The sequence below is a fragment of the Symphalangus syndactylus genome, chromosome 9 (genome assembly GCF_028878055.3).
Source record: "Symphalangus syndactylus isolate Jambi chromosome 9, NHGRI_mSymSyn1-v2.1_pri, whole genome shotgun sequence".
In the NCBI taxonomy this organism is placed as follows: domain Eukaryota; kingdom Metazoa; phylum Chordata; class Mammalia; order Primates; family Hylobatidae; genus Symphalangus; species Symphalangus syndactylus.
The window spans coordinates 10,626,097-10,643,038 of record NC_072431.2 but is presented as its reverse complement, the minus strand read 5'-3'; the positions used below and the strand labels follow the sequence as shown (position 1 = coordinate 10,643,038).

The 16,942-nt window shown below is 35.0% G+C and overlaps 1 long non-coding RNA gene across 1 annotated transcript in view; it reads right to left on the bottom strand.

Annotated features, from left to right (window-relative positions):
• Positions 1 to 2,193: 2,193 nt before the first annotated feature.
• The window catches only part of LOC134731399 (uncharacterized), a 73,521-nt gene continuing 58,772 nt past the window's right edge, over positions 2,194 to 16,942 (bottom strand). Inside the window, exon 3 of the long non-coding RNA XR_010113617.1 lies at positions 2,194 to 2,311. This is a non-coding gene — a long non-coding RNA (uncharacterized lncRNA). The remainder of the gene's footprint in view (positions 2,312 to 16,942) is intronic.

The window sequence follows — 16,942 nt, the reverse complement described above, 5'->3', positions numbered from 1 at the left end:
TTTAGTGGGTACATTCCAAAACAGTATCTTGTTTTCTCCTTGTCATCATGTGCAAAGCAAGTCTAATTAGGTGATATAGTACTTTAGGCAGACTGTATTACCTCATGATAACAACAATAGCTCCCATTCCACATCCCCTTGTGCAATATGAACTTGGTACTCCCCCACTGAGAAGTAGAATCTATTTCACCACCTCTTTGTGTCTGATGAGGCCCTCTGCTACTTTGGCCAATAGAATACAATGGAAGCGATACTGCTCCAGTTTCACCATAGCCCTTAATTGGTCTAAAACAGTCCAATTTGTGCATCTTGAAAGTCAGCTACTGTGTTAGCAGTGTGAGTACCTTGTAACACTATGCAACAAGAAGCCCAAGCCATGTGGAGAGGCCAGGAAGATGAGATACAATGCGGAAACAGAGAGGCCAAGAAGCACCAAAGCACTAGATATGTGCATGAGAAACCTACCTTGGATGGTCCACGCAAGAAAATGGAGTTTGAAGATGACTCTAGTTCTAGCTGCTGTCTGGGTGTGACAACGAGCAACACCCTGAGAACTTACCACCTAAGCCCAGGCAATCCACAGAATCATGGGATATAGTAATGTTATTGTTTTAGGATACTATGGGGGATGTTGTTACATAGATAACCAGAACCGTGCTATTCACACATTCAAGGTTTTATGAAGTCTTACTCTTCATTGCCAAGGCTTCATTGAATATTTATAGGTTAAAATATTTGAAACTACAATTTCCCAAATAATGTTCTAAATATAAAGCCACTGAGCAGTATGTAGATGGACAGTCATCAAAAGAGGATTTAGAAAAATGACATCGAACAATAACATTTTAGTGGCTCTCCACCTTCCTCAGCTGGAATACATCTGAGGGATACAGCACATTACTATCAATTGCATCAATTACTATCAACAACAACAGGAGTTTTAGTTTAAAAAGACCCAAAGACTATTTACTATCAGATCTTTCAGTTAATCATCATGAAAACATTAAATAAAAAATAACCATATTCACACTTTCTTGTCCATAGTGAACAGTGCTTGGTGAGTTTAAAGAGACTTTTCAGTGATACTCATTTATATAATTTCTTAACAAGATAATGGTCATCTTTAAACCAAACTTTATTTTCAGATGTTTGACTAGCTCTACCCATCGTGAAATGTAGTTTCTGAAATTGTGATGTTCACAATCCCAAATCCACTTCTTTCCAGCTGTATGACCTTGGATAAGTTCTTTAATCTCTTTGTGCTTTAGTTTCCTTATCTGAAAAAAAAGGAATAATAACAGTATCTACCCCCTAAAGTGGTAAGGAGGATTAAGTCAGTTAATAATGCATAATAACAGTTTCTGGAAGTTGTAAGCATCATGTAAATGTTAGCTTAATTATTTTTTATCTCATTCATTATATTAGGAACACCTGATTGTAGAATGGCCATAACAAATCCTGGTATCAAATGGATTTCACTAGACAAATAGCCTAAATTCTCCATAGAGTTAGATAAATGGAAAATACTTATTAAATAGGATTCTAACTAGTGATTACTCCTATCACTCTTTTGATCAGTCTTATCAAAAGCAAGCAGAGCACTTTAATTCCAACTTATTGTGTAACTTTTAAGGAAGATACCCTAACCCAGAAATGTCAAATTGAGCTGACTAGTGAATTAGTACATTGCCTCATCCAAAATGAACACCATGATCCCAGCTAACTTGATGAGGAGTTTTAGCTAGACTTTCAGATTCTTTTAAAGGGGAATAAAGCTGTTCATTGAAATGTACTTTGCCTGGTCAAATATTTGATGCAGTAAAAAGCAGTCATAAAAGCTGAAACTAAGACTCAGATCCCATGCCAATCATTCTAAGAAAGCAAGCACCAAAGACTGTTTGCTAGAATTTTGCCATTTTTTAAAGAGAATATCATACAGATGCTATATTTGTAGTTTATGCTTTATGATTCAGTGCTTTTTCCTGCTAACTGTGGAAGCTGACAAGCTCAACGTTCACACACACACACACACACACACAAATACTACTAACAATGACAGAATTGAAAGTTCTTTATCCAACATCCATTCTTCCCTTCAGCCTTAGTAACTGACTTACAGTTTTAAAAGCAACAAATATGTATTATAAACATTTATTTTCATTTAAAATAAGCAAAGACTACTTATTCTACTGTCTTTTGATGTAGCGCCAAAGTCTTGTCTTTGAATGTCTCCATCGATTGTAATTCTCCATTATCTTTCTTTCATAAATCACTCTCATAATTCATCTTCTACAATGTCCAGTTTCAGTGTCTTTGAAAAGAAGATATTTGTTAGAGAATTAATGCATATCCTTTCATAGTTTGACAATTTTTTTCCAGGCTTTCACAATTGCCTCCTCACATCTAATTTGGCAATATTTTTAAAAAATAAATTTTGCCTTCATTGTGTATTTCCAAAGAATAAACTTTATTTTCATTTCAACTACTTTACTTTTTAATAACTTGAATATTGTGGGTTTAGATAATATTTGTAAAATCACATAATTCTATCAAAATGTCTGAAATACGCAGGTTTGGGAACAAATAAAACTGGACCAAGCCAAAAAAAAAAAAAAAGTACTGAATAATCAGGAATAAAAGTGAGCAGTCACATTTGAGATGAGCCTCACAATTGTCAGGATACAGCATTCACATTCATCATCAGAATATCTCATAGACATAATGTAGAGTTTAGGTTTATCTCTTAGTTTGGTGCAAAAGTAATTGCGGTTTTTGACATATGGCAAAAACCGCGATTATTTTTGCACCAAACGAGCAGCAATGATTAAGTAGAAGTTGCATATGAGAGATTTCAGCCCTAAAGATATTTTATAGATTTTTCGAAAAATATTCACCACCCTCTTCTTAATCATAGAAAATATTTTTAAAATATGTATATTTCTAAAGCAGACTATCTTACTGTTTTTGATGTTAGTGTTTACAAAGAATAACAAACCCTTGAGACATATTCACGTCTTTATTCCTAGGAGGATAATCAGCTATCAGTCACTGTTATGGGTTAAATTGTGACCCTCAAAAAGTCATATGTTGAATTTCTAATCCCAGTACCTCAGAATGTGACCTAATTTGGAAAAAAGATCATTGCAGGTATAATTAGTTAAGATGAGTTCATAGTAGAGTAGGGTAGGCCCTGAATCCAATATTATTGGTGTCCTCATAAAATGGGGAAACTTGAAAATAGACACACACCCAGGAAGAATACCATGTGAACATAAAGGTAGAGATAGAGGTGATGCACCTACAAGCCAAGGAATGCAAAGATTTCCATCAAACACTGGAATCCTGTTGTTTCAGCCATTCAGTTTGTGGTACTTGGTTACGCAGTCCTAACAAACTAATACAGTCCAGCTTTAGATCAATTTATCCTTAGCTTACAGTCATATTAAGCTTAAATAAGACTTCATCTGGTTTCTATTTATGTCCTTCCCTGCAGCTTCTTACAATTTGTCAGGTCTTCTCTTTTCTAGGTAGGTAGCCTCTTGACTTGAAAATGTTTCTTCATATGATATTATTTCACTTTCCTGGTCTCTCTTCTAATGCATTCCTAAAAATACAGTATTATGCATAAAATTTAAAATAGCATGTGGCCTGCCTAATGCAAAGTAAGGCAAAGAATAAGTCACTTTTCTTCCAAACATGATTTTTTAGTAATGACACAGCCCAAGGTGCGATAATGGCAGCACATTAAACTGCTTACCCTCACTGAACGAAAATCTTAGTTTCCACACATGCTTTTTCTAAGCCATGTCTCTTCTGTATTTTGTCTTTGTTGGAGCTGATTTTTTTGATCCAATGATAAAACTTTAATGTTTATTCCTGAGAAACTTCATTTTGCTGCTCTGCCACATCATTCTAGCACATCAAGTTTAGCTTAGAACCTGATTCATTTAGTTAAGTCATTAGGAAAAAAAAGTTGAAATGTACAGGGAAAGGATAGATTCCCTAAATCACATTACCAGAAACTTTCTCCAAGCCAAGTTTATCTGTTACGTAGCAATCTGGGATATACTTTATCAATCAGTTTCCAAGAAATGTAGCTGTACTAACACCAAGTGCATATTTCTTCAAAAGTTTAAAGAAAGGTTCTATTACTTTAATAAATACAAATAAATTATATCTCTATCCTTCCCCTGATCTACCAGCCTAACAATTCTGTCAAAAAAAGGACATGAAGCTAATTCAGCATCACTTGTTTTTGGAGAAACCAGGCTGAGTCTTAGTGATCTCTGCTAAGTAATGTAACACAGTTCTTCATTTCTTAAGAAATTGACTTCCAAATTTAGCTGAAATCACATTAGAATTCATTGTATAACTTTTTCTTCATAAATCTAAATGAACTGCAAAGTTTAACATTTCAATATCATCATGATAAAATTAAATCTTAGTTCATTTTAGAAAGTTAACTTGAAATTGCCTGAAGAATGAATAGAGTGCATTTTTCAATGAAAAATGTTTCTAGCTTGCAGTAATGCAGTTTTTTCAGTCATATAAATAGAAGCTACCAAATATGCTTTTGAAAAAATATGATTTATTTCAGAATCGAATTACTGACTTAGAACTTCAGCGCTGTCTTCATTATAGATATTTAGCGTACTTTATCCTAATCTTACTTCTAATCCTTCATTTATACTTTTTCCTTTGATTCATTCCCTCAGCTCCTTCTAGGACTTTGTTTAAAATATCTCCTGCCCCCTCCCTTTAAAATGCACACTCTATCATTTCCTATCCCCTTCCTTTACTTCCTTTATCACACTTATCCCTGGGCATTATTGATATTCATATGTTTTCCATCTCACTTGCTAGAATTTAAACTACACAAGAATAGGAAGTTTATCTGTTGCTTTAACAGCTACATACCCAGGTTTAGAACAGTACCCAGCACATAGTGACTTCTCAACAAATGTTTGTTGGATGAGTGAATGAAGGAATGGAGAGAAGTCCCAATTCTACTATTAAGTAAACATTTCACAACCGGAATACTAAGAGAAGAATGTAGGCAAGAGGTGGTAACTGAAAACGCCAAATCACAGTCGAGATACAACTCACCTACACATGCTACAGACTTAATTAAACATTACATTGTGTAATTAAAGTTACATCTAATATTTTAGATACACGTTTACTCTTTGAGAATTTAACCCACAACTATAAAATAATATAATAGTTCAACAACTCTAAATATCACATAAATTTTCTAATAAAATGCAGCCAAAATGTCACTATGTTTGTAAAAAAAACTGTTTATTTTCCCACTCAATATATAATTTCCTTCTTTAATTCAAATATTCAAATAACCTGATGAGGGAAGAAGCATAGTCTCTGCTGCCCATTCTTGCTATCTATTTTCCCATTTACCCCTTATTCCCACTCTCATCACCCCATTTCCACTATGCTGGAATTCACTCCCTTCTATACATCTTTATTGTCTATGCTATGAATAATTATCCTTTAAAATCAGAAAAAGAAAGCAATTATTTAAATGAGTAGTTATTTAAATAAATGTCTGTTTTATTTTTTTGAGATGGAGTCTCGCTCTGTTGCCCAGGCTGGAGTGCAGTGGCACAATCTCGGCTCACTGTAAGCTCCGCCTCCTCCCAGCTTCATGCCATTCTCCTGCCTCAGCCTCCCGAGTGGCTGGGACTACAGGCGCCCCCCACCACGCCCGGCTAATTTTTTGTATTTCTTTTTTAGTAAAGACAGGGTTTCACCGTGTTAACCAGGATGGTCTCGATCTCCTGATCTCGTGATCTGCCCGCCTCAGCCTACCAAAGTGCTGGGATTACAGATGTGAGCCACTGTGCCCAGCCAAATGTCTGATTTTTGTTTGGTTTCAGTTTACAGCATTTTTCTTTGCTTATATTGTTATCATTGTTTTTAATATTGATTAGAAACAAATAGTGCCTTGAACAGTAGATATTTGATTACCATTCTGCTACTGAAAAGGCCTCCCAGTGTCCAATGGTTCATTTAAAATAGAAGAAAATGTAGTTCTACTAAAGATTTCCATAAAACTACTTACGAAAAATTACGACGTCTTCAATGAAATGTGTGAAAATATACAGAATTTACTTTAATGCAGTGCTTAAATTGAACCAATCAGCCAAACTGACTTCTAAATAAGCAGCTGATGTATATAGAGAGAGATACATATGTAGATATATAAATACATAATTTATTAACCAAATGATTCCAGTGTTAAGTAAACAACTAGTACCTTGCAATGTAAAAGCACATTACAGTTTACAAAATACTCCTACATAGCTTCAATTCCAATATGAGTTACTATGTCACTAAAAGCCACTTTTGGAATCCAAATTTATCCACAATTTCCCCAACCTTTGCATTAGCAAAGCAGTTCTTACAACGTTGAGCCCCCAAAAAGCCTCATCTGCCACAAATAAATCAGCTCTTCAAGACAACAGAGCAATATGACTGACCCACAGCTAGTATCACACTCTAATGAAGAAAAACTGAAAGTCTTTCCTCTGAGATCTGGAACAAGACAAGTATGCCCACTTTTACCACTGGTACTGAACATAGAAGTGGAAGTCCTAAGTAGGGAAATCACACAGGAGGAAAAAAATGAAGGACATCAAAATTGGAAAAGAAGAATTCAAGTTATAGTTGTTTGCAGATGATACGATTTATATTTTGAAAAACCTAAGACTCCACAAGAAAACTATTAGAACTGATAAATTCAGTAAATTTGCAGGATACAAAATCAACATACAAATATCAGTAGCATTTGTATATGCCAACAATGAACAATCTACAAAAGAAATCATGAAAGTAATCCCATTAACGATAGCTACAAATAAAATGAAACTCCTAGGAAGAAGCTTAATCAAAGAAATAAAGATGCCACAATGAAAACTATAAAACATTGATGCAAGAAATTGGAGAAAACACAAAAAAAGTAAAGATATTTCATCTTCATGAATTGCAAGACTGAATATTGTTAAAATGTCCATGCTACCCAAAGCAGTCTACAGATTCAATGTAATTATTGTCAAAATACCAATGACATTCTTCACAGAAATAGAAAAAAAATTTCTAAAATTTATATGGAACTGCAACAGACTGAGAATAGCCGAAGTTATCCTAAGCAGAAAGAACAAAACTGGAGGAATCACATTATCTGATAATATGGTTTTGCTCTGTGTCCCCACGTACATCTCATCTTGAATTGTAATCCCCATAATCGCCACATGTTGAGGAGGAGACCTGGTGGGAGATGACTGGATCATAGGGGCAGTTATCTCGATGCTGTTTTCATGATAGTGAATTCTCACGAGATCTGATGGTTTTATAAGTGTCTGACAGTTCCTCCTTCACAGACTCTCACTTGCCTGCCACCATGCAAGGTGTGCCTGCTTCCCCTTCTGCCATGATTGTAAGTTTCCTGAGGCCTCCCCAGCCCTGCAGAACTCTGAGTCAATGAAACCTCTTTTCTTTATAAATTACCCAGTCTCAGGCAGTTCTTTATAGCTGTCTGAGAATGGACTAATACACCTGACTTCAAATTATACTACAGAGCTAGAGTAACCAAAACCGCATAGTAATGGCATAAAAACAGACATATAGACCAATGGAACAGAATAGAGAACCCAGAAATAAATCCATACATCTACAGTAAACTCACTTTTGACAAAGGTGCCAAGAGCATACATTACAAAAAGGACGGTCTCTTCAATAAATGGTGCTGAGAAAACTGGAGATCCATATGCAAATGAATAACATTAGACCCTAGACCCCTATCTCTTATCTTATAGAAAAATTAAATCACAATGAACTGAAGACGTAAATCTGAAACCCCTAACTATGAAACTAATAAAAGAGAACAATGGGGAAATTCTCAGGGACATTGGTTTGGGCAAAGATTTATTGAATAACACCCCACAAGCAAAGGCAAACAAAGCAAAAATGGACAAATTAGATCACACCAAGTTAAAAATCTTATGCACAGCAAAGGAAACAATCCACAAAGTTAACAGACAATCCACAGAATTGAAGAAAATATTTACGAACTATGCATCTGAAAGGGAGTAATAACAAGAATACATAAGGAGCTCAAACAACTGTACAGGACAAAAATCTAATAATCTAAAAATCCGATAATCATTAAAATAGGCAAAAGATATTAATAGATATTTCTCAAAAAAAGACATACGAATGGCAAACAAGTATATGAAAAGATTCTCAACATCATTGATCAGAGAAATACAAATCAAAACTACAATGTGATATCATCTCACCCTTGTTACAGTGGCTTTTATCCAAAGGACAGGCAATAATGAATGCCTATTGTTTGGATAAAAGGGTGTGGAGAAAAGGCAACACTCATACACTGTTGGTGGAGATGTAAATTAGTACAGGCACTATGTAGAACAGTAGAGAGGTTCCTCAAAAAACTAACAGTAGAACTATACTATGACACAGCAATCTCACTTCTAGGTATATACCCAAAAGAAAGGAAATCAGTATATTGAAGCTATATGTGGACTCACGTGTTTATTACAGCACTATTCACAATAGCCAAGATTTGGTAGCAACCTAAGTGTCCATAAGCAAACTAGTGGATACAGAAAATATGGTTACATATACCCAATGGAGTAGTATTCAACCATAGAAAAGAATAAGATCCTGTCATTTGCAATAACATGGATGGAACTGGAGGTCATTATGTTAAGTGAAATAAGCCAGGCACAGAAAGACAAACTTAGCATGTTCTCACTTATTTGTGGAAGGTAAAAATTAAAACAATTAACCTCCTGGAGATAGAGAGTAGCAGGATGGTTACCGGAGACTGGGAAGGGCAGCAGAGGTGTGGGGGACAGTGAGGATAGTTAATGGGTACAAAAATAGAGTTAGATAGAATGAACAAGGTCTAGTATTTGATAACACAACAGAGTGACTACAATCAACAATAATTTATTGTATGTTTTTAAATAACTAAAAGAATATAATTGGAATGTTTGCAACTTTAATATAAATGTTTGAGGTCATGTATACCCCATTTACCCTGATGTGATTATGCACTGTATGCCTGTATCAAAATATTTAGTATACCCCATAAATATATATACCTGCAACATACCCACATTTTTTTAAAAAAGGAAAGACAACAGAGCACTCACATTCTTTGCTCATTTGCATTTCATGGAAAAGGGAGATGAAGGGAAGTCTATGTCATGTGGAAAAAGTGATATAAGGTCCAGGTAATGAAGGTAATCAACTGACTGCAATGAGATAAAAATCGACCCCTGCCCCACATCTAGTTCCTTCTCTGCCCATTTTGACTGGGAACTTCAAGAAGATATTGGCTGGTACTTGCATTTTTGACAATTCAAGGACACCAGTTGTTCATGAACCCCACTTTAAAAAACATTGTGATAAAATGGTATTGAAGAGTGATTAACTGCATTATAACCAGAGAAGATAGAAGGATGTGAATATACAAATGCCTTCACCCACAAATTTTTTTATATAAAGTCATAACTCTTTTTAAAACACAGTAAAGAATCAAGTTCACATTTCCCATACTGCAGAAAGGATTAAACACATAGGACAGTTTATAGCTATTTATTGCCTCCTGAACATCAGCTTGATTAATGTTAGTATATTAACCCAGGTAAGCAAGTTTTAAAGCAAGGAAAAAAAATGGTTTTGCCGTTGTCTGTTTTACTCAACCACAGCAGAAAAGAGAGGGAAAAATTATTAGTATTGCAAAGTGCTGAGGAGAAAACATATTTACCCATCTATAAACCCTTTTTCAAGGTTTTTGGGGTTTTTTTATTTTAAAACAACATTATTGATCAGGTTGTACTAACTTTGCCTTTTGGCAACTTATTTAAAAAAAGATATTTCAGTTGTCATGATCTAAAGTAATGTTTACCACTATGGTTTACATTTAACATACTGTAGTAGTTATTTTTAAAATTATTTTATATTGTCATGTAGAGATACTGTGTTTTTTTTATTTGAACTGGTTAGCTCTATAAATTTCTCACTTAAGCTCTCCAGATGGACCATTCTTTTTAAAAAGCCTATTAAACAAATAAATAAATAACATAGGAAGAATAAAATAATGAGCTCAAAGTGAAATAAGGAAATAAATATTACAGAAGGTTGGAGTAGATCACCAGTGAAATAAAAGTGTAAATTTGTTTCCCAGCCTAATAAAAAAATTAGTATAAATGCCTATTTTATTGATGTTTAAGACTCTAAAATACTCTAGAGGAAATTGAATCCAAATTTTATTCCAAAAGTAAAAATAATAAAGAGTTAGTAAAAAATTTACCAAACATGATAGTAGAATCTCTCATCTCTATTTTTGGGAAGTGGAAAAGTTTATGGTTTGTTTTAATTTTACATTGTTTCCTATCAATATGTATCTCATTTTTAAAAAATGATTTGGATTCTATGGATATGTTGTCATGAATGAGACTTTTCTTGATGGAAAGTGAAGTCATTGTGCTAGAAGAGTCCCTTTGAGGAAATCAGTTATCTCCTTACTTGCAAGTAGCATACATTTTCTGGATTTTCTTAAAAGTTAGGCTTAAATATTTCCAGACATAGATATTTCACCCTAGCAACAACCTCCCTTGCAATCAGTGCTGCAAAAGGGAAGAACACAGCCTTTATAGTCAAAGAGATCTGGGTGGCTGGAAGGAAAAAACATTCCAACAGGAAATAAAAGTGAAACATGTAGGAAGAGATAGGATTGAAAGAAACGAAGGTAAAGAAAGGAAGAGAGAGAGACAATAGAAAAAGATATGTATGTATTGTTATGAAACTAATAAAATCTAATTTTAATATTTATTTATATTTACCTTTTCCCCAAAAGCTTTACTAGGGCCAGAATATTTAGAACTATCAATGCCCATGAAATTTTTAGGAAAAAATAACCTATTGAGATTATTACTGGCATTTCAAATAAAACTAGACTTACATTTCATTCATATTTAAAAAGTTTCTTTTCAAAATCATTGTAAGGTACACTTTTATAAAATATCTACCACTCTGTTTTAGAACTCAACAGCTTATGGATGAAGAAATGGTTTATCACACGATTTTCTTGGAGAAGGATAGGCCAAACCTTAATGCCTTATTAAAGTGACTTTCTTAACTAATTTAATTGCTGCACAGTAACTTTTTAATCTCTCACATCAGAAATTATCCACAAATCCAGTAATAATAGAAATCTGCCAGTCAATTTTTACTATATTTTGACAATTGTCTCTTTTAGAAATGTGACAATAAAACTACATCCTATAAGGAAGACTGCTTCTAGTAGCATATTTTACCTACACTGGGTAAATTATTGCCTTTCCAGTAGAGAGAGAATGAAAAATTATTTTGCTTAAAATATCACCTGCAGTCATTAAACCTTGTAAAATCCCTTCCTGGATGAAATGTATTTATTCAGGTTTTCACTGTAGTGAATTGAGTTAGGATTAAGAGTTCTAGAGAAATTTCAATGACACAAAAATGCATGTTTCCTTATCCTTGTAGAATCATGCAGTGACAGGTAGTGGTGTTATTTGTAGGACCTTATAAACTTAATTTCTAAAATTGGTGAAGTGCTGGTTTTGTGTCCAGTGTGCTTAGGGCATAATAATAGGCTGTCTTCACCTTTCAAGAACTCTGAGCCTTTCACATTTTAGCTGTGAGTGTGTAAGTGTACTTGTGCATGAAGGCTAACTACACTGCATGTCTTTATAATAAGAAAAGTAGAAGCCTAGTAGAAAGTCATTTAAACTTATTTCCTGGAGACACAGTAGGGCAGCATATAATGCCTAAAAGCTTTCCTGTCTTCTATGCTGTTGTATCATATTAAATAAATTTTAGGAGCTGACAAGGGCTTTTCAGTGCCAATCAACAATCAGAGAAAGAGGTGTTGCTACTGACAACTGGGAAAGTTGTGGTGCTGAATTGCAGAAGCTGTCTTTTAAAGGGTTCCAGCCGTCATCATCCCATCAGTGAAGCATATTAATCTGCTCCACATTGTTTGAAAAGGTGTAGGTAATTACCTACTCTACTCCACAATGTTTTCATTGAAATCTTTTATGAGATGATATCGTTTAGCGGGAAACAATAGCTCAACTTTCCAACTAGGGGGGAGAAAAGATATATATGGCTCATAAAAAGCTGACATTCTTTTAGTTACTGGTTTCCAGAATTTGAATAATCGCCAAATATGTAACTCATGTGCCTTATGCAGTAAACACCTGAACAACCATACTAGCCAGCCCTAGAGACTAACTTGTTATGATTACTGTTGTTATTATTATTTAACAATAGGAAGCAATTTTTAAAAAATACCTTAGAATTTCATAAAGACAATTTGGCCATGAACACCCAAAATAGGAAGTACATAATCTCAGAATGAAACACAGACCTACTTTTAAATTACATAATTTTAGATTCAAGAAAAACTCACTGCATTACCCTTACAGCACATTCTCATTACATGACAAACTAGTAAAAGAAAGTTCTTATTATCTTTCATAAATTCGAGTTTGGAAAATAAAATTTGCTTTTAATTATTATTTTATAGAAAGCAAAAGGGCCTTTTAACATTTGGTGAAAATCAAGGTTTATCATTTCTGTAGCACGTGGCTATGTCCCTAAAAGAGTGACTTAACCTGCGGCTGCCAAAGTCAGTGACAGATTTTGATACAAGCTGTGAAAGAAGCATCTGTGTGACTAATGGCCTGGCTCATACATTCACTTGGTGGCCGGATGCCAATATTTTATCTGGATGGTTTGCTTCCGACTCAGATGCTTCTACTTTAATAACTCCCGAATGAGACTCTGAAAACAAAGTAATTCCTGTGGATTATATATCCTTATCATCTCCAGAATGTATCTCCTTCTCACTCATCCCATTGACAAATGCTTCCCTTTTCAATTCCCCAGAAAGACTCTTCCCTTGGTGGAGGCCCAGAAAAAATAAAAAGTGGGTCACTACCACAGTGAAACCCCGTCTCCACTAAAAAAATACAAAAAATTAGCCGGGCGTGGTGGCGGGCGCCTGTAGTCCCAGCTACTCGGAGAGGCTGAGGCAGGAGAATGGCGTGAACCCGGGAGGCGGAGCTTGCAGTGAGCCGAAATTGCGCCACTGCACTCCAGCCTGGGTGACAGAGCAAGACTCCGTCTAAAAAAAAAAAAAAAAAAAGTGGGTCACTAGAGGTGGAATGTCTCAGCCCAGACAGACAATGACACGAGTAAGACATGATAATATGACCCAGATTTCTATGAAATGTCATTTAAGCATGGATTTAACTGTAGCCCCAAAGCATTATGCTCTACAAATCAAGTGAGTTCCTCTTCTTTTTCCAGGAACTACTGTCCTTCCAGACTCGACTGATCGGCTTTCCTTTGAAGATTTTCCTTATTTTTCCCCATCCAACTCTGTACAAAGGGTAAATCAGATAAAATTAAACAAGGTGAAGCCAGGCATGTAATTAGCTCTCAAAATTTATGTTGTAAACTCCTGCATGCTCTCCAGAAATGGGTTACAACTTTAGTTTTATACTTGCTAGCAAATAAAGGCATTGGCAGGATCAGTAATGGTTCAGTGTCTACGTGCTTATAAATATACAAGTTGCAAAGAAGAACACGCTCATGGCTGGTACTGACATGAGAGAGAAGTTTCTCCTGTGGGCCCTCTTAAAGAAAAAAGTGTGTAAGATAGTGAAGAATCATTAAACGACAGCCTCAGGGTAAACACAGTGGCTTTCAAAAATCTGTTTCTTCTAACATCACTCAGCATAAGCTTATGGCAAAATGCCACTACACAATTTAGTAAGCACATTCCCACAGGAACCAGAACAGTGTTACAGAATTTTTGCTTGTCTGGCTTAGATAGGATAGATTTAAGAGGAGCTAGGTGAATGGACAGACACCACGTCCTTCAGACAATCTTTCATAAATATTGTTTCTCCCAGCTGAGCTTCTGATAAATGTTGAATGGCAGTGAGTTGAAGATTATATTCCCTGACAAGCACCTGGAGTGAAGCTATTCTGTTTTTCCAGTTAAGTGCAAAGCCATATGTTTTAACAGCTCCTCAACCCAGAGGCCGGATTGACATTTTCTTATGAAAGTTGACAAGTCTGACAAGAACAAACGCTTGAAGAGAAAGCCACTCCATCTGCACATAGAGATAAACAAGGGAGTACCTACGGGAAGGGCCAAGATTCTTTTCAAAAAGCAATTACTCTCCTGCTCACAAATAAAGGAATCATCAGAGTGCCGAAGATCATTGCCATATGATAAGAGCATAATAATTTTAAGCTAGATTAATTTTAATGTTTTAACAAAATACCATGCACATTTGCCAAAAACAAATTTTCTTTCACCCCACTATTGCCATCTGCCTCCAAAAATATTTTATATCAATTTGTTCCAAAGAGAGGACAGTGTTACTCAAACAAACAAAAAAATAGATTTTTTGTCAATTCTTCTAATGATTGGGACATTCATCATGATAAGGAAGTGAAGACCAGAAAAATAGCTGACTGTTTTCTTATACATGCTTGTTTAGGTTGCATAGCACCCTTCTGAGAGAATCCCACCATTCCTCTCTCTTTTTCCTCTAAGTCTTTCTCCCATATGCCTGAGGTAGGAGGATCTGAGAGAGTTCTGGCTAGTACTGCTGCCCCCATAAAAGTCCTGGTACAGGAAGATTAAGCTGGCTCTTCTCTCGCTTTAAGGAAAATATATTTTACTCTTCCTACTGTTAGGATAAAAGGGCCAAAGGAACTATCCATTTGTCAAGTCTCAGTCATCAAAGTTCATCCAGGGATTTGGAACAAAAGCCTTTGCTGGGAGGCTGGCCCTCTCCATACTTACTGCCCACAGAGCCTTAAAGACAATATATAGAGATATACCTGGGAAAATACAATCATAATAGTGTTCGGCAGTGGTGAATAGTGAAATAACAGTGCCTAGGACTTGTAACCCCTTGGGAAAAGGCAAACTTACAATAAATGTATCAAGAAATAAAGTAATATAATTATCTATAATTTGAATGGAGTAAAGAATCGTCCTCAATAAGAATGAAGTGATGCCCTGCTTTCAATAATGGACAGAACATTCAGACAGAAAATCAATAAGGAAACAATGAACTTGAACACCACTATAGACCAAATGAGCCTAACAGACATACAAACCGTTCTACCCAGCATAAGCAGAATACACATTATTCTCAAGCACATATGGAATATTCTCCAGGAGAGTCCACATGATAGGCCACAAAACAAGTCCTAACAATTTTAAGTAAATATATTTTAAGAGATTGAAATTATATCAACATATTTGCCAACCACACTAATATGAAACTAGAATGTAATAACATCAGGAAAATTATAAAATTTACAAATGCATGGAAATTACACATTACACACCTAAACAACAAATAGGTCAAAGAAGAAAACAAAAAGAAAATCTGAAAAGATCCTGAAATAAATGGAAATAAAAATACAGCATACTATTACTTACTTAATAAAAGCAGTTTTAAGTGAAATTTATAGCAATAAACAAAAAAAAAACAAAAAAACTATAATTAGATACCACTTCATACTGTTATGATGACTGTTATCAAAACCAAACAAAGATAATAAATTTTGGGGAGAATGTGAAGAAATTGAAACACTTTTATACAGTTAGTGGGCATGTTAAATGGTGCAGGAGCTATTTAGTACAGTATGGAGGTTCCTCAAAATATTAAAAATAAATCTATCATATGATCCAGCCATTCCACTTCAGGGTATATATTTAAAAGAATTGAAATCAGGATCTCAGATACCTACACATCCGTGTTCACTGCAGCATTATTCATAAGAGCCAAAATATGAAAACCACCCCAAGTGGACATGGACAGAAGAATGGAAAAAGAAAATGTGGTATATGAATACAATGGAACTTATTCAGTCTTTAAAAACACAGAAATCTTGCCATTTACTACAACCTGGATAAACCTGGTGGCTATTATCCTAAGGGAAATAAGCCAGGCACGGAAGGACAAATAGTGCATGATTCCACTTCTGAGCTATCTGTAACAGTCAAACTCACAGAAGCAGAGAATACAATAGTGGTTGGCAGGGGCTAGGAAGTGGAGAAAATGAGGCGTTCATTAGATATGAAGTTACACTTATGTCAGATAAATAAGTTCTAGAGTTCTTCTGTATTACATATTGCCTGTAGTTAATAAGATGGCATTGTGCACCTCAAAATTTGTTGAGTGTAGATTTCTTATTAAATGTTCTTAACACCTGCACACGCGCACACACACACAAGGGACGTAAGGAAACTGAGAGGTGTTGAATATGTCTATTACCTTGATTATGGTGGTGGTATCAGGAATACTTTCATATATCCATACCTATTAAAGTATACACATTAAATATGTGCAGTTCTCTGTATATCAATCATACCTCAATAAAGCTGTTTTTAAAATGAAGGAATGGAACAGAGATTAAATCCCATCGGATGAGATCTACTCAGACAGTTGATAAAGTTTATCTAATTGGCCTATTAGGATTTACAAAAGCTTGGTCAGAAAAACTTTCACTGAGGTTATGTTTAGTTTGGGGTTTTAATTACTTATGCAATATGAAGTATTATGAAGACATAACCAGAAAAGAAGCTGGGGTATATAAAGTCTGGCACCATTCAATTTGGTTGGAAAAGTAGGGGGTAGGGAAGTTTCCTATTTTTTACAAATAAATTAATTTTAGAATCTCCCCCAGTAGACTCACAAACAGAAAAGCCATGTTCTAGAATTTGTCTACAGTACCAGTTTCATCAGCTAAACTCAGGTCTTACCACATAAATGTACCATACCAAATTATTAGAAGAAAAGAGAATTTATAACGA